Genomic DNA, 19,925 nt, shown 5'->3' with positions numbered 1-19,925 from the left:
GACAAGATTTCCCAGGGAGATTATTTGAAATCATATAAATCTTTTTTATTGTCTTCATCATGTCAAAAAAATAAAATATATATCTATTTTATAATTTAATTCCTCATTTCAGAAATTCACATGACCATGTTTAGTCACTTCTAGTAGCATTTGGCAATGAGAGAAGGCAGCCTTCTCTGTATTAAATAGTTCTCCTCAGAGTCTGTGGAGAAAATATAAACTGAGGGAACTGAGGGACAACGACTGGATGATAAATGATAGTTTCACCATTTTTTATATTAACTAAGCAAAATCAGGAGGCAGTATTGCCCTCAGCTGTTTTCTGTGAAGTGATACCATGTGGTTTAGCATGAGAAACAATTCATCTTTTTCATATAACAACACAATTTCTTTCATACATATAGGTGATATTCCCTCAATACTTCCCAATGCATTTTTTCACCCTATTTCAAGACTCAAATATAATCATAATGTACAGTATCTCTCCTTGATATTTCAAGAGGTTTTAGTAATTCCCTCTAATGTCACTTATGGCTCTGTTTGCCAGCAGTGCTAGCCGTAGGGGTAACAACTTGTCTTTCTTATAGAATTCATAATTTTATACATAATTTTCTTTATTAGCTAATTCTCCAAAATCATCACAAACATCCATTTTTTGAGGTTGATACAGGTTTGCCATTCTTTATTCATGTGCACATTGCTTTTTTTGCTTGTTTAAATAATATCCTAAATTGAAATAATTATAGTTTTGAATTAGTGAAATACTGTTCTATTTTTTGAAGTGAAAGTGTCATCATAAGCAAATACACACATTACCTAAAAATATGCTGTAAATTATGCAATATTACATAATGTTAACAAAGACTGACTTATGAAGATATCTTTTAATACATAGTTTCTAGATTTAAGAAGAAGCCACAAATGTATCCATAAAAAATGGCAAAGAACAGAGACAGAAATTTCTCAAAGGTAAAGCCACAATGCAAGAGAAAAACAAATATGAAAAGACGTGTATTAGCATTAATAAAATTTAGCTAAAAATTAAAATGAAAACCAAATACTTAATGAACCACATTGAAATATTTGTAAAATTATCACTCATATTTAGCATTACTGTTGAAAATATAAAATGATACAAATAGTTGAAAGGCTATTAGACTGTGTTATCAAAAACCAAACATCTGTGCTTGCCCTTTGAGAATTATGTTCTAGGAGTTTAGTTTAAAAAAAAAGATAGGAGCAATTATTTAGATATAGTAATCTTGGCAGCAAAGGAACAAAGTAATGGTCAATTCAGAATTTTGAATATAATTTGTAACACAAACATGCAATGGGTATTATCAGACAAATGAAATCATCTTGGAAATAAATAATCTTATCAAAATTATCTGAATAATGCCAATTATAAAAATGTGCAAAAACATTAGTATATAATAAGATAAAATAAAAATGTCCAGAATTTACAGATAACCAAATATCTGTATTTCTATCTTTGCATCAAAAAAATGTATTGAACAGAAAATATACTTCTAAATAAATATATAGCAAATTATTTGTCTCTGAGAGGAATATTATTGATAGATTGTGTGTGCATATGCAGTGTTTTCTAACATGTCTTTGCACAACTGGTACATTTCTGAGTAATATAAATATTTGAAAATGCAATCTTTATTTTGTCTTTATTAAAATATGTACTGAGTTTTTTATGTTAATATTATTTGGTAATGGATAGAAGGAACCTCCACATTTCCATTCCGATTATATTTAAAAGAGAAACATTTACTCTACCTTCACCTAGGGAAAAAAGTAGAAAATAAGGCCGGGCGCGGTGGCTCAAGCCTGTAATCCCAGCACTTTGGGAGGCCGAGACGGGCGGATCACGAGGTCAGGAGATCGAGACCATCCTGGCTAACACAGTGAAACCCCGTCTCTACTAAAAAATACAAAAAACTTAGCTGGGCGAGGTGGCGGGCGCCTGTAGTCCCAGCTACTCGGGAGGCTGAGGCAGGAGAATGGCGAAAACCCGGGAGGCGGAGCTTGCAGTGAGCTGAGATCCGGCCACTGCACTCCAGCCTGGGTGGCAGAGCGAGACTCCGTCTCAAAAAAAAAAAAAAAAAAAAAAAAAAAAAGTAGAAAATAAATAAAAAAATAAATAAAAATAGATATTTAAACAAATTAGGGGATAAATTGCTTATGATGAGTCTTTCATGGTAGAAAGTCGGTGAGATTGGAAAAATCTCTGACATGATTTGTCATTATGCTGGGGTAAGAAATCTGGTGAGCTAGTGGTTAACCCAGTTGAACAAACTGCTGCCCTAATAGGCAAGTTTTTAGCCAAGATGAGCAAATTGTCTGCCCAGATTAATTGGTTTCCCAGAAATTTTAGAAACAAGCAACAGTTATTTATTGCTTAAAAATCTTATTACCTGGAAAGAATTGTACAGAACGAAGTCTTGTTGATGTAGTAGGTCTCATATTCTCAGTCCCAATAGTGAGTGATGTTGATATAGGTCATTTCAATTTCACGATGTTAGTTTCAAGTATAGGTAAAACTTCCTCCTCCGAGTGGTGCCAAAGTTTATTGTAGCATAGCTTTTGAAGTTGGATAGAGAAAACAGGTTTTCTGGTGTCGGAGTTTAGGAGATATGTAGAGGTTGAATGATAGTATTCATAAATTATCTTATTCACTGAGCTTCCACTATTGGGGGAAGGGGTCACCTATTTTCTTGTTACTTTCATGTTTCAATTTGCAAAGAGTTTAACAAAAGTAATACTCCTGACTGATGACTACCTCTTCACTCATTCTTACATGTAAATTTTCTTTAATAATCATGTTTTAGTTTCCTGAGTTAAAGATTAAAGATTTTAGAAAATAGCCATGAAATTGTTTGAGTTGGATAAAGCTTAATATATAAAAATAGGTAAGTAGGTTAAAAATAAAATTATTCTGCAAAATTTCATCCCACATTAAATGATGTTTTGTTGATTATGAGTTTGTAATCCTTTATTACTGTCCATTTTCTTTTACTTTTCTCCTTTAAAAACCTTGATAATACTTTTACAGTTGTTAAGATAAATAATTACTAATTCATATATATTTTTAAAACTTTGTAATTTAATCCTATTTAATATTTTCAGTTTACTGCTCAGAATAAAATATTTTGGGCTGATTTTTGTATATGCACAGTAAAAGGTGATGTAGAGTTAAGCTTTGTGTGCATGTGCATATATTTTTATATCTGATACGAAGATACATAGACAAACATTGGTTTATTATATAATGACTCAAAACTGTAAATATAATCATTAGAATTTTCTCCTCAAGAATAGTTATAAGAATGTTCTGGACATAACAGAAAAATATTTTCAGTCTATACAACTCAAAATGGCTATGTTTGCTTCCTTTTGAAAACATTCTAATTCCAGAATGTGAGAATATGAGTTAGATGCAATTTTATTTTTATTTTTCCAGGTGGAGTCTTGCTCTGTTGCCCAGGCTGGAGAGCAGTGTTGAGATCTTGGTTTACTACCACCTCCACCTCCTGGGTTCAGGTGATTCCCCTGACTCAGCCTTCTGAATAGCTGGGATTACAGGTGTGTGCCACCACACCCAGCTGATTTTTGTATTTTTAGTAGAGACGGGGTTTCACTGTGTTGGACAGGCTGGTCTCAAACTCCAAACCTCAGGTGATCTGCTCACCTGGGCCTCCCAAAGTGCTGGGATTACAGGCATGAGCGACCGCACCCAGCCTGAGTTAGTGGTAATTATAATGGAAGTGTTAATCATTTGAGAAAATTGTTACTTGTGCCTGTGCATTCAAATCTGGAGGGAGGAATTTTCAGGTTATTTGAAATTAAAATTTAACTGATAATCGTATGGTTTTCAGTCTAGCATGTAAGGGGTTTAGAAGTTCCCACTCACAGTAACAATAAGTAAAATGCTGAACAAACTGAAAAATCAGCAACTCTTCTTAGCTCTGTCAGAGAAGTAAGAACATGCGGAAAACCCCCAACCTAAAAATTATAGAGAAAGACATGCAATTACAGAGAATCACAACTTACCACAGCAGAAACCTATGAGAAGAAACCTCCGTGGAAACCAGAACCAGGGCAGGAAAAGCTTAACGGTAACTGACACATTGCTAGAGGCTCAGTGAGGATGAGTCTGAGAGTTGGAAACTCAAGCAGACCCAGTTATGTGAGAGATTCCTTAGTGAATTTTATCTCGAGGAGCTCTTGCAGGTCCTCACAGAAAATACCAGAAAAATCCTGTGTGCTTCTGGCAGGAGAAAGGGTAAAATAATGATTTTGAAATACACTACAGCATTCTGTTCTTAAAAGGTTTGCCTTCAGGAGAAGCTATTTTAGTAGAGCCTAACCTCCTTAGGTTTTATCAGTCGAACAAACTTGGGAAAGGAAAATCACAACTTTCTGACCCCTCCAGCCATTCTGGCCTACCTAAGCGGGGAAAGAGTCTGGAAGAATTGGTGAAGTTCACATACCGAGAACACAGTATCACTCAAAGGACTGAGACCGAATCACAGGGCCAAAGAATGCTTCCCTTTCCTCCAAGCCTCACCATGACACAGTCAAAGGTTTATTTACCTAAGATCCTTTCACCGAGTGCATTATGTTCAGATTAAAAAAAAAAAAAGTTATAAGAAATTCTGAAAGGCAAAAACCAAAACAAACAAACAAACAAAACCCACATCTTTAATAGACTTAACAAGCATCAAAACCAGTATCAGATATGATAGTGATGCTGAAATGATCAGACCAGGAATTTAAAACAACCATGACTAATACGCTAAGAGTTTTGTGTTTTGTTTTGTTTTTTGGGTTTTTGTTTGTTTGTTTGTTTGTTTGTTTGTTTTTTGATGGAGTCTCACTCTGTCACCCAGGCTGGAGTGCAGTGGCATGATCTTGGCTCACTGCTACCTCTGCCTCTCGGGTTCAAGCGATTCTTCTGCCTCAGTCTCCCAGGTAGCTGGGACTACAGGGGCCCACCACCCCACCAGGCTAATTTTTGTATTTTTAGTAGAGATGTGATTTCACCATTTTGGCCAGCCTGGTCTCGAACTCCTGACCCAGGTGATCCACCTGCCTCAGCTTCCCAAAGTGTTGAGATTACAGGAGTGAATCACCACACCTGGCTGCTAAGGGTTTTAAAGGAATAAATATATAACATGTAAGAACAAAATTACAATGTAAGCTACGAGATAGAAATCTCAGAAAAACTTAAAATAAAAAAAGCCAGAGATCAAAACCACTGTGAAAGAAATGAAAAATTCCTTTGTAGCTCAGAAGTAAAATACATGTGATTGAGGAAAAAAATCTCTAAGCTTGTAAATATGACAACAGAAACTTTCTAAACTGAAAAGCAAAAGGAAAAAGCCTGAAAAAATAAAAAAAAAAAGCAGGCTAAGAACTGTGGAACAACTACAAAAGGAATAACTTATGCATAATGAACATTCCAAAGAAAGAAGGGAAAAAACAAAAAAAAAAAAACTGAAGCAACATTGGAAGCAATAATAACATGATTTTTAAAAATTAATTCAGGCACCAAACCACAGATCCAGAAATGTCAGAGAACACCAAACAATAAATGACGAAAATAATTACACCAACGTACCTAATATTCAAACTTTAGAAAGTCTAAGATAAGGAAAAATATCTTGAAATAAGCCAGAGGGAAAAATACTTTACCTACAAGGGAGCAAAGGTAAGAATTAATCTGACTTTCCAAATACTATGCCAACAAGAAGAGAGTTGAGTTAAACATTTAAAATGTTGAGAGGAAAAAAAACCACCAGCCTAGAATTCTATACTCTGAAATTTCCTAAAAAAGTGAAGGAGAAATAAAGACAAATAAAAATTTAAAAAAAAAAAAAAAATGTTGCCAATAGACTTGCCTTTTACTAAATGGTAAACGGACTTCTTCAGAGAGAAGAAATAATAGAGGCCAGAAACTCTGATCAACATAAATAAAACAAAAAGCATTAGAAAATAAATAAGTAAAAGTAAAATAAAAGCTTTTATTTTCTTATTCTTTCTTAATCTAACAGATAACATTCTGTTCAAAACGATAATAAAAGTAGTGTACTTGATTATATATGCATGCTTATGAATGATAAAACTGATAACAGGGGTAAAAGAAAGGGATTCAGAATAGTTTCTTATTGTAGGATACTTAAACTAGGCACGAAGTGGTATACCGCTATTTCAAAGTGTACTTGGATTACTTGTAAACATATACTGAAAACCCTAAGGCGACTACTAAACCAAAAAAGCAAAGAGATAAATATAAAAGATATGCTAATAAAGAAGAAAAAATGAAATGAGAAATGATTTTCTCAAAAGCCCTGTCCAATGTTGAAACAAAACTTCTTAAAGTTGTTGTTGAGAGGAGTAAGGGTTATGTCTTACAGATTTGTCTAAATTATCTAAATAAAAATCACAAAGTATAATCTTTATGTGGCAAAACTGTTTCTTCTTCATTTGTATTACTTATAGAAGTGAATCTTACTTTTCTATATTTATGCGTTTTTAAAAACAGTTTAAATCTTTGTTAAAATGTCATTTATTAATCAACCAATCCATGTCACATTTATTGACAAAAACTAAAATATTTTTTCGCCAGTAATTTAAATGAGGAGAAACAATTCCAGTTAGTACCAGTTGTAAAATCACTCTGAGAAATTATTTATAATATTGAAAGAATTATATAGTGAACAGAATGCTTAGGTAGCACTCAGAATTTCTGCTACTGGTATATACATGATCAATAATTGCCTCATTTGATTTGGGCCAAACCTGTATTCTGATGGGATAGACACTTTCTTGATTTGTTCAAGTTGTAAGACACCAATGTTGAAATAGTTATTCCTATAATTATGTTACAGCAGACTAGCAGCCTAGACAGAAATTTTCTTGCCAGTCTTGAAGAATTAAATTGCTCTATTATGAAAGCAGTTATGAAGGGTACTGCATGGCAAGGGCATAAGGTGCTCTGTGAGGTTGCTAGCCAACAGCTAGCAAGAAAAATGGAGACTTCAAACTTATTACTGCAAGGAATTGTGCTCTGCCCACAATGTGAAAGTAGAAGAGGACCCAAGCCTCAGGACCCAAGCCTCAGAAGAGAGAGCAGCCTGAGTGGTTACCTTGATTTCAGTTGGTAAGACCCTGAGAAGAGGCTCTCATTAACTGATGTCTGGTTCCTAATTCGTGGAAACTGTGAGTTAATAAATGTTGTTTTAAGTCTTAAAATGTGTGATAATTTGTTATGTAGCAATAGATAACAAAAACAAATTATGTCAATTATAATGCATAAAGGTTTGCCACTCGAGTGCAAAGATCTTTTAGATTGATCTGGAGAGGCTGAGATAAGTTTGGCATAAACCTTTGAGTGAATTTGTCTGTGGGATAAAGAAATAGACTTTAAGACTTTGACCTAAAAAATAGCATTAATCTTAAAATAGAAGAGGAGGTTCTGAGTATAACATTGTATCGTCTAGGCAAATTTTTTTCAACTTGTCTTTTTTGTGTTTGCTTACTTAGAGTTGATTTTATACATAAAACAGTCATCATTATAGTAAGTGGCCATAGATAGGAACCATTTTTTCTTAACTCTACAGACTCTCCCGAAATCATTTTGAAATTTGGGGAAAAGCTATGATACAATGGGATTTTAATTAATTTTTTAAAAGGAGGGAGTGTGAGGTCTAGATTTTCCCAAACCACTTTTCACCCACTGGCAGGTTTATACTGCAGACTTCGAGGCATATATTATCATGTTTTTGAATTTTACTTAATAAGGCCAGGCCAGGGGCAACTTTTTCCCATACACTATAAAGTATATATAATGTCATCCTAACTGAGTATAATTTAGAGAGCCAAAGGAAATGTCACAGACTTATGCAGCCAGTAAAGATTACTAAAGGTCATATAGCCTGTATTCTCTTTCCTTTAGAAAAACGTATAACTAAATCTTCCCAGATGACTACTGAAAACACTCTTTGGTTCTATGGCCTCACTATAAATACATATTTAGGTTTTTCCCTTTGTGAGAAATGTCTTCTTCATATCTAGTGTTAATCACCCATACCTATTTGAGTATATTAAAACTTTGACATTAATGTGAGCTAAATTATTCATGTAAACATATGTTGAAGAATAATGCTATATTCTAATTCGTATTTAATTACATATAGGTATAGTTCTATCTTTACTAAATCACTTCATATATTTGCTATTGGGAAGGTAGTAGGAAAACTGTAGTAGGTATGATGAAGTCTATCTAGATATTCAACAATTTTCAGCTTCATTTGAACTTGGATTGGGACAAAGTAGATTCTGGCTAATAAAATGTGTGCAGAAGTGATATTCACTTTCAGGCTTGGACCAAAAAAAAAGAATAAATCTGAGCTATCTTTTGTGATGTATTTCTCCGTTTTTCCACCTGACTGGAAACAAGGGATTTCAAAATAGTAAAGCAACATCATTGAAAGAGTCCACTTTCTTAAGTCACTAATTGGAAGAATGTTCCAGAGAAAGATGCCTGATCTTAACTGATAATTTATGTAAGCAAGAAAAAAATTTCATGGTTCGCCACTGAGATTTTGGGGTTAAAGAGATTTACCTTTTCCTAAAAGTGTAGATTTTCGTTATGGTAAAAAGTGATGATTTATGAATTTTAGATTTTATAATAAATTACACTTGTTTTTATATTTTCAGATCTTTGAATCTATAAAACTGATTGACAGATTGAATCATTCATTCAATCAACCAAATATTAATCAATTTAAGCGTCATTTATTCAACATATTTTTGTTATCTCTTTGTCATGTATAAGTTGTGTGCTTAGCAAAACTCAACTTTAGATTTCAGCTTTTGAGTGAAGAAGAAAACTACCTAATCACCATCCTCTGAATTTTTTTTTTTTAATTTCTTGTCTCAATCATAAAGATTAGGGAATTTTAATTAATAAACAATTGAACACATGAATGGAGTTTGAGTAATGGGAAAAACCCCAAATATGGAAATGAGATTTTTGTTACTCATTATCTTCACTGTATTTCTGTAATAAAATCACCTGCCAAAGAATGCCTTTTTGAAGTTCCTTGTTAAATCTCTTACTATTCGTATAAAATGAGCTTGGCTAGTAAACTCAGTGAATTCCAGAAATCAAAGGTTATAACTACTAAATTTGTTTAATAAGTGGACTACCAGTGTAATAGAATATTCACTTATAGTGGGTTGCTTGGTAACTATTGTATTTAATACCAAAAATAATATATACACATGAAACAAATCAAACAATGCAATCCTGCTAGCCCTTCTCCAGAGGACAGTTAAAAATTTTAAATATATTCTTCCCTGTAATTCCCCATGCCAATTAAACAGCTTCAAATTCAATTACACATGTGGGTATTCTAATTTCTCCATTCCTCCCCACAGCAGATGCCCTTGATGCCCCAGGGTCCCCACAGTCACCGTAGTCCATAGGAAACCTGCATTCCTTGGCAGGTATTGCAATACTTTGTACAGCACATTGACAATTTCTCACTTGAATCATCTGATTCTCTTTTTTATCATTATTATACTTTAAGTTCTAGGGTACATGTGCACAACATGCAGGTTTGTTACATATGTATACATGTGCCATGTTGGTTTGCTGCACCCATTAACTTGTCATTTACATTAGGTATATCTCCTAATGCTATCCCTCCCCCCTTCCCCCACCCCACAACAGGCCCCAGTGTGTGATCTTCCCCTTCCTGTGTCCAAGTGTTCTCATCGTTCAGTTCCCACCTATGAGTGAGAACATGTGATGTTTGGTTTTCTATCCTTGTGATAGTTTGCTGAGAAGGATGGTTTCCAGGTTCATCCATGTCCCTTTTTTATGGTTGCATAGTATTCCAAGGTGTATATGTGCCACATTTTCTTAATCTAGTCTACCATTGATGGACATTTGGGTTGGTTCCAAGTCTTTGCTATTGTGAATAGTGCCTCAATAAACATATGTGTGCATGTGTCTTTATAGCAGCATGATTTATAATCCTCTGTATATACCCAGTAATGGGATGACTGGGTCAAATGGTATTCCTAGTTCTAGATCCTTGAGGAATCGCCACACTGTCTTCCATAATGGTTGAACTAGTTTACAGTCCCACCAACAGTGTAAAAGTGTTCCTATTTCTCCCCATCCTATTTAGCACCTGTTGTTTACTGACTTTTTAATGATCGCCTTTCTAATTGGTGTGAGATGGTATCTCATTGTGGTTTTGATTTGCATTTCTCGAATCGCCAGTGGTGATGAGTATTTTTTCATGTGTCTGTTGGTCACACAAACATCTTCTTTTGAGAAGTGTCTGTTCATATCCTTTGCCCACATATTGATGGGGTTGTTTGATTTTTTTATTTTAAATTTATTTAGGTTCTTTGTAGATTCTGAATATTAGCCCTTTGTCAGATAGGTAGATTGCAAAAATGTTCTCCCATTCTGTAGGTTGTCTGTTCACTCTGATGGTAGTTTCTTTTGCTGTGCAGAAGCTCTTTAGTTTAATTAGATCCCATTTGTCAATTTTGTCTTTTGCTGCCATTACTTTTGGTGTTTTAAACATGAAGTCCTTGCCCATGCCTATGGCCTGAATGGTATTGCCTAGGTTTTCTTCTAGGGTTTTTACGATTTTAGGTCTAACATTTACGTCTTTAACCCACCTTGAATGAATTTTTGTATAAGGTGTAAGGAAGGGATCCAATTTCAGCTTTCTACATATGGCTTGTCAGTTTTCCCAGCACCATTTATTAAATAGGGAATCCTTTCCCCATTTCTTGTTTTTGTCAGGTCAGGTTTGTCAAAGATCAGATAGTTGTAGATGTGTGATATTATTTCTGAGGGCTCTGTTCTGTTCCATTGGTCTATATCTCTGTTTTGGTACCAGTACCATTTTGTTTTGGTTACTGTAGCTTTGTAGTATAGTTTGAAGTCAGGTAGCATGATGTCTCCAGCTTTATTCTTTTGGCTTAGGATAGTCTCGGCAATGCAGGCTCCTTTTTGGTTCCATATGAACTTTAAAGTAGTTTTTTCCAGTTCTGTGAAGAAAGTCATTGGTAACTTGATGGGGATGGCATTGAAACTATAAATTACCTTGGGCAGTATGGCCATTTTCACAATATTGATTCTTCCTATCCATGAGCATGGAATCTTCTCCCATTTGTTTGTGTCCTCTTTTATTTAACTGAGCAGTGGTCTGTAGTTCTCATTGAAGAGGTTCTTCACATCCTTCGTAAGTTGTATTCCTAGGTATTTTATTCTCTCTGAAGCAGTTGTGAATGGGAGTTCACTCATGATTTGGCTCTCTCTTTGTCTGTTATTGGTGTATAAGAATGCTTGTGATTTTTGCACATTGATTTTGTATCCTAAGACTTTGCTGAAGTTGCTTATCAGCTTAAGGAGATTTTTGGGCTGAGACGATGGGCTTTTCTAAATATATAATCATGTCATCTGCAAACAGGGACAATTTGAGTTCCTCTTTCCCTAATTGAATACCCTTTATTTCTTTCTCCTGCCTGATTGCCCTGGCCAGAACTTCCAACACGATGTTGAATAGGAGTGGTGAGAGAGGGCATCCCTGTCTTGTGCCAGTTTTCAAAGGGAATGCTTCCAGTTTTTTGCCCATTCAATATGATATTGGCTGTGAGTTTGTCATAAATAGCTCTTATTATTTTTAGATACGTCCCATCAATACCTAATTTATTGAGAGTTTTTATCATGAAGGGCTGTTGAATTTTGTTGAAGGCTTTTTCTGCATCGATTGAGATAATCATGTGGTTTTTGTCTTTGGTTCTGTTTATGTGATGGATTGATTTGCAATGTTAAACCAGCCTTGAATCTCAGGGATGAAGCCCACTTGATCATGGTGGATAAGCTTTTTGATGTGCTGCTGGATTCAGTTTGCCAGTATTTTATTGAGGATTTTTTCATCAACGTTCATCAGGGATATTTGTCTAACATTCTCTTTTTTTGTTGTGTCTCTGCCAGGCTTTGGTATCAGGATGATGCTGGCCTCATAACATGAGTTAGGGAGGAATCCCTCTTTTTCTATTGATTGGAATAGTTTCAGAAGAAACGGTACCAACTCCTCTTTGTACCTCTGGTGGAATTCAGCTTTGAATCCATCTGGTCCTGGACTTTTTTTGGTTGGTAGGCTATTAATTATTGCCTCAATTTCAGAGCCTGTTATTGGTCTATTCAAGGATTCAACTTCTTCCTGATTTAGTCTTGGGAGAATGTATGTGTCTAGGAATTTATCTATTTCTTCTAGATTTTCTAGTTTATTTGCGTAGAGGTGTTTACAGTATTCTCTGATGGTAGTTTTTATTTCTGTGGGATCGGGGATCATATCCCCTTTATCTTTTTTTATTGCATCTATTTGATTCTTCTCTCTTTTCTTCTTTATTAGTCTTGCTAGCGACCTGTCAATTTTGTTGATCTTTTCAAAAAACCAGTTCCTGGATTCATTGTTTTTTTGAATAGTTTTTGTGTCTCTATCTCCTTCAGCTCTGCTCTGATCTTAGTTATTTCTTTCCTTCTGCTAGCTTTTGAATGTATTTGCTCTTGCTTCTCTAGTTCGTCTGAGTCTTTCTTCTTTGGGGCCTTAGAGGCAGTGTTAGCATCATGAAAGTTTGTGTAGCCAAGACATTAGAAATCACAGGGTAGGGAGGTGCGGATTCTTATAACATAAAGAACAGAAATCTATGGATAAATACCTACAATTTTATCTCTGTCCTCCAGTGGAACCTTATGAGACACACTTCAAACTATTTCAGAGGGACTCTGACAGGTGTTTTCTAGGATAACCTTCTAAATAATCTACCTGCAGTCAACTTTTTGTCTCTGGGTTTGCTTTGAGGAAAATCCTAATCAACACTCCCACTAAATGTTATCATATCACATGTATTAATCTGAGACTAGATTTTTTCATACCAATAAGACATTACATATATATATACATATTTCTAGCTATATATTTTGTTTTATATATACAATTATATATTTATAGAGTTTATACAATGCGGCTACATATGTATGTTTGTGTGTGTGTCTATATATATATATATATATTTACTTTCAGTGCATTATTTTTATGGCTGACTAGTACTCCATTGTGTTTATACACTGCAGCTACATACACACACATATATGTAACTGCATGGTACAAACATATATGAAACTATATATGTGTGTGTGTGTGTGTAGCTGCATGGTATAAACTTTAATCTGCAATCTGAGGTATGCATTAAATAGCCTACATGTATATAACTTCTATATAAACATATAATATATAATAGGTTTATGTAAAGTAAAATGTACTGAAATATTCACATATATATGTACATGTGTAATAGTATAGTTTTCTGATTATAAGCTTCACATTCATTATACTTGGAATCTCTCCAGTAGTGAGGGCTTATATCTTAGGTTAAATTCATGTCACAGTTTAAGTATCCTAGATATAGGGGATTTCTAGTTATTCTCACTCCCCGGTGTAATTATAGGCTAGCATGAAGACATTCATTATCTTCATTCTCTTGTTCTGCTCAATCCTATGTTGCCTTTAGGCCATGCTTGGCATATATATATATATATATATATACACACACACACACACACACACACACACACATACACACATATACACACACACACACACACACATATATACACACACACACACACACACACATATATACACATATATACATATATATATATCCATTATCCCATTTAATATAGACACATCGCATCAACTAGATATTTTTAATTTCCAGAAATTGTGCTACTCCCTAATGAAACTGTCCAGAAGCAGACACAGTTCCTTTAACTTTAGGACCTATCAGAATCTTTCTTTTAATCTTTCTACACTACCTCTTTTTCTGGAAAGGGGAAATTCAATCTCATTCCTCTTTCAGCAAAACAGTGTCATATTTCATTTTTTATTACCATTTATTCAAAAAATCTGTAAACAAATTAACAAACATTTAGGTTGATTCCGGGGCTTATTTTTAGATATTTATGTTGAACATGCAGTGATATTTGTTGATGTTTTCAATGTTCTCACATACTTTGGTAATTTCTCATAAGTTAAATGTCCATGAAATAGATAGAAATTGGTTACTTTTAATCTGAGTCTGATGTATTTATGAAGGTTAGATTGTGATTATGAATTTTTAAGGAATGTATTTTTCTCTGTATCATCCTTCAAGGTACTTATTATCACTTTATTCTTTAGCTTACAGGTGTTGAATTTTTTGTGTTCCTTCCAGAAAGTTGCTGAGCTTTCTCTCACTTTTCAAGGGCTCTAACCTTTACATATTATATTATTTCCAGTAATTATAGTAAAATTTTACACAGATGTTTATAGGCGATTTGTTCATAATTCCAAATACTTGAAATCAATCAATCATGGTATTCTTCACTAGGTAAATGAATAAATAAACTGTGGTACAGCCAGACAATGAAATATTATTCAGCACTAAAAGAAACTAGCTACCAAGTCCTACAAATATATCAACTTAAATGCATATTACTAAGTGAATAAAAGTCAATCTAAAAAGTCAACATAATTTATTATTTCAATAATAGGACATTTTGGAGAAGACAAAACTATGGAGACAGTAAGAAGATCAGTGGTTGTCTGTGGTTAGGACCAACGTAAGGAGAGTTAAATAGATACAGAGGACTTTTACGACAGTGAAAATACTCTGTATTACCATATTGATGGGCAAAAGTCATTATAAATTTATCCAAACCAATGGACTATACAAGACCAGAAGAGAACCCTAATGAAACAATGGACTTTGAGTGATTTTGATGTGTCAACACACTTTCATATATTGTAGCATGTGCCACTCTTGTGTGCGATGTTAATAATGTGGGTGGCTATGCTTGCCTGGGGATAGAAGGGATATAGGAAATCTCTGTACCTTAACAGTTTTGTGATGAACATAAAACTTATCTTAAAAAATTGTCTGAAAAAAGTTCTGTTTTATCTAGGATCCGCATTCCCTTAGGACATGCCCCAATTTCAGGTTGTGCTTGCCTTTCAGTATTCATGATTCAGTTTTGGATTGGTCTTTGAGGATTTTTTTAATCTTATTAGATAAGCCAAAGATTTAAAAAAAATTATCATCTAGCCATGTTGTTGCAAATAACAGGATCTCATTCTTTTTATAGTTCTTTTTTATAGTCTGAATAGTACTCCATTGTGTTTCTGTATTACATTTTCTGTATCCATTCATCTGTTGATGGACACTTAGGTTGATTCTAAATCTTGGCTACTTTAAATAGCGTTACAATAACCAAAAAAAAATGCAAATATATCTTCAATATACTTACTTCCTTTCTTTGGGGTACATACCTGGCAGTAAAACTGCTGGACCGTATGTTAGCTCTATTTTTTTGTTTTTTGAGGAAACTTCATGCTCTTCTCTGTAGTGGTCGTACTAATTTACATTTCCACCAACAGTGTGTGAAGGCTTCCCTTTCTCCACTCATTTGTGGAAGCTAAAAATTAAAACCACTGAACTCATGGAGACAGAGAGTAGAATGATGATTACCAGAAACAGAAGAGTAGTGGAAGTTGGAGTGGGAAGTGGCGATGGTTAACGGGTACAAAAATATAGTTAGAAGGAATGAGTAAGATGTAATATTAGCACAATATGGTGACTATAGTTAATAATAGTTAATATAGTTAATAATAATTTATTGTACAGTTAAAAATAACTAAAGAGTATAATTGAAATGTTTGTAATACAAATAAATAATAAATGCTTGAGGTGATAGATATATCTACCAAAATATCTCATATACCTCATACATGTACGCACCTACTATGTACCCCAAAAAACTATAAACTTAAAAAATTATCTAATATGCAAAGGGTTTTGTAAAATATTAGAACCTCCTTGTTACTAAATCATGGAAATATGCTTAGAAAGTTCCTTCAGTACCAATTGTGAATTACATTATTAAATGTATATTCTCATTTGAGACGTTGGCAGGGTGCTTGGCTCTTAGAAGAGGAATGCCAATCAATTTTAAACTTAGAGTTAATAGAAGAAAATATACTAAATTAGATAATAAATGATAATGTGGGAATTTAGGTGAAAGTACAATAATTTGGATCTGATGAAATTTCGCCTATCCCTTCTCAAAGAGTTCAATCCTCACTGACAAGTGGAAGGGGTTAAAATGTCAAAAGCTCTGTCACTCTATCACACTGAATATGTGCTATGAGAGAAATATCAGAGTTGACACAAAGTCATTTAACCTGAAAAAGTAAAAGTTTAAGCTTATTTTTCTTAGATGAGTATGAAGGTGGGGAGGATGAACAGGTGTTTATTTTTTATGCAATGAGTTTGAGATGCCTTTAGATTTCCAGGCAGTTATGCTGAGAAAGCAGTGGGCCATGTTAATTTGGAGATATCTACATTTAAGCATACATTTGAGCATTTATTAGTGTATGGATAGTCTGAAAATCCATGACACTGATTAAAAATGACAAGGGAACAAGTGAGGAATAAAAAAAGAAGCTATACAAAAGCTTAGCTCCAGGCCAATGTAAATTTTAGAAAACCACAGTTCTCATACTCACAATATGTATCCCATCCTTTGAATATGCCTAGGCAGTCTACAGATATTGAGGTTTTCCAATGAGTTTTATTACATATACTCATATATTTAGAAAAAAGCCTTTTTCTCTCATTTTTGTAAACTTATTTTTAGATTTTGTTTCTGTAATGTTCCTGCATTACCCTGATGTTTATTTCACACTCAGCATGTTAAACTATGGTTAACTTCAAAGGCACTTAATGCCAAAAGGAAACTACATCTGCAGTGCTTTCATTGGTTTTCTATGCAAACAGGTTTAACTATAATTTATTCGACATATAAATAGATTACTTTCAAAGATAAACCATACATATTTTTGCTTTGAGACTTCCTTTACTTTTGAGGCTGTTGAAACCTTAGCTTATTTGAGTATTTAAAAATTAAGGCTTTTGTTCATTTTGAGCAGTTGCCAGGTTCAATGGACCTAATCTGTTTTTGGTGTATAAATTTTTTTATGAAGAATTCATTTGTTACACAGTTTTTATTTTACTCAAAAGATTCCATTCTTTTGTACTTCTCTTTTATTGATGTTCTTTTGTGTTCAGAGTTGTTTTTTGTAATCCTGTCCTTGAAACTTGTTTTTAAGCCTAATCTAAAATGTAACTGATAACACACACAAAAAAACATTGTGGAACGCTGGTAAATATACACCATTATTAGAAAACCTAAGATCCTGTTCCAGCTACATTTTGTCAAGGAATAGAATATTACAAGCACCCCAAAAAACTAATCATGCCGCTTTCTAGTCATGACTCCCAGACAAAAACTACTATCTTGACTTGAAAATCATATACTAATTTTAGCTGTTTTGTGCCGTATAGCATTGGAACCACAGGGCAAGTGCATCTTTTTTATATCTGATTTTTTTATTCAAGTTTTCTTATGAAAGTCTCCCAAGTTGTATATAGTTATAGTTGCTGTATAGTAATCTATCATAAAGATATTTTCAAATCTAATTATTCATTTTTATCTTCATGGACATTTGAGAATTTTCCATTTCAGAGCTATTTCAAAATATTTAAATATGCATTTCAATACTTTCTGTGAATATATGCCGTATTTTCATTGGATATATACCAAAGAGTAAAACTTCTAGGTTAGAAGACAACATATAGTCATCTTCTGAAGATATTAATAAACGGTTCCCAAGTATAGTTGTGCCACGAAACTGCTCCCAGCACTTCATGAGAGTACCAATTGCTTTGTTTTCTTACTATCATTTGGAATTTTCTATTTTTTCCATTTTTGTTATTCTGATACACTTGTAGAATTTTATCAAATGTGGTGTTAATTTGAATTTTTTGGAAAAATAAAGTTTTGAATTTTTTTACATATTTATTGACCTTTATCATTGTATGTTTAAATGTTTTGTTCATTTTCATCAACAATTTTCTGTCTTTTATTTATGAGTTTTCAGGAAGGAGTTTATTTTTAAACACACTTACTTTGCAGCATTGTGTGTCATCACCGTGAAGACATCAGATCAAATTAATAAAAAAATTTAAAGACACAGGGCGAGTGTTCTAAACATAGGGGTGACAGATGAGGCCAAGGAAACAAATATACTATCATAAAGATAGTGTGGAGAATATGACAAAAAACAGAACTTTTAAGGAACTGCTGGGACTAGGAAAAGAAAAAATACGAAATAAATCCTAGAAAGTAAACTGAATAAGAAGTAACAGGTTAGGGAGGCACGGAGAACCCTGAGCCAGCTATTTAACCAGTCTTATCATTGCTATTGGAGTTCTATTGGAATGACCCACAAAAGCCCTTATTACTGCCCTCTACATGGCCTTTAGCTAACTCCCAGAGGAATTTTTTAAACTCTGTGCTTCTGTTAAGACCACTCCGTTATTCATGCTGCCTCACTACTACTCACAAGTTCAAAATCACAATTTGCATTAAGTGCCAACAACAGTAATCCCATCAGCCCCACCATTCTGCTTACAACAGTCACCACAGCAACAGCAATATTTCTAACTTGTCTTTCATCACCTGGACACTTACACCTGAAATGACTCACTCTTTGGACTTAACTCCCTTGGAGACTGATTCACATCTTATCTCTTGACATACTATATTCTAAGTATTATTTTAACTATTCTCAGACATATCTATAGCCATTTTCCCCTGAAAACTTCACTCACGTAAAAGTTAGTAAGATGATTATAAAGATCTCACACAAATGTTATTTTCCAAGCAAAAACATTGTATATTTAGAGAAAATCAGAAAATTTCCCATAATTTATTCCATTTAATCTCTCTTCTTCCACTCACATCTGCCTGAAGTATAAATAAGAGCCATGGTAATTGTACTGATATATAACATGTCATTTTATACCCAAATCTTTATTATAGCTTCCAATATCACTCAAAGCAAAACCTCAAACTCTTACCTTCTCCTTCAATATTTTGGTAACTTGTCACTTCCATGACCTACTCCTCACCCTCCTACTTCAATTTTCTAATACTCTTCGTGTTCATTTGTTTTTAGTCACACAAACATTTGTGATTTCTTTAAATGCCCAGTAGGTCTCTGAGGTTGTTGTAGAATGCCTAAACTCTATACCTAGAATTCATTTTTCCATATGAATATACAGATTTTATTTCTGTTCTTTCAGATCTTTGTTTAAATATTATCTCATCCAAGAAGTCTTCATTGATTGTCTCATATGAAGTATCAACCCTATTTCACTCTCTGTTCACATTGCTTCACCTTCTTCACTCCAAAAATTATAAAATTAGGAGCTAAAGGATTTAATGTCAGAAAATCAGAGCAGAAGTTTGTTAAGCTCATTGAGTTAAGATGCAAGGAGAGCCTGAACTGAGGCATGGTAAGTAATATAGGAGATAAAAGTTTAGATGTATATAAGACTTTGAACTAGAATCACAAATAACTAACTACAGATATGAAGCAAATATCGATGTTGGAAAAATGAATCAAGGATAATTGGAATGATTGAATGTGTTTGTATTTCAAAGAATGTATCAACACTGATTCCAAAAACAGCAAATAATATGAGAAAAGCTTGTCTGAGATGATAGGGGAATGTAGAGGTTGGAGAGGGGCTTACAAATTGTAAACAGGGAAGACTGTTTTTTTCCTATGTCATTAAAACTATTTAACATCACCAAATTAAATTATTTCTCCCCAGGAAACTCTTAAATGTCCAGAGAATAGGGAAAGTAATCTCATATAAATTGAACAATCTTTGACTTCAAGTACCTCAGTGTATTCTTATATAAA

The sequence above is a fragment of the Macaca thibetana genome, chromosome 4 (assembly GCF_024542745.1).
Source record: "Macaca thibetana thibetana isolate TM-01 chromosome 4, ASM2454274v1, whole genome shotgun sequence".
Lineage (NCBI taxonomy): Eukaryota > Metazoa > Chordata > Mammalia > Primates > Cercopithecidae > Macaca > Macaca thibetana.
The sequence above is the reverse complement of the archived record's forward strand: the minus strand, read 5'-3'. Positions refer to the sequence as shown.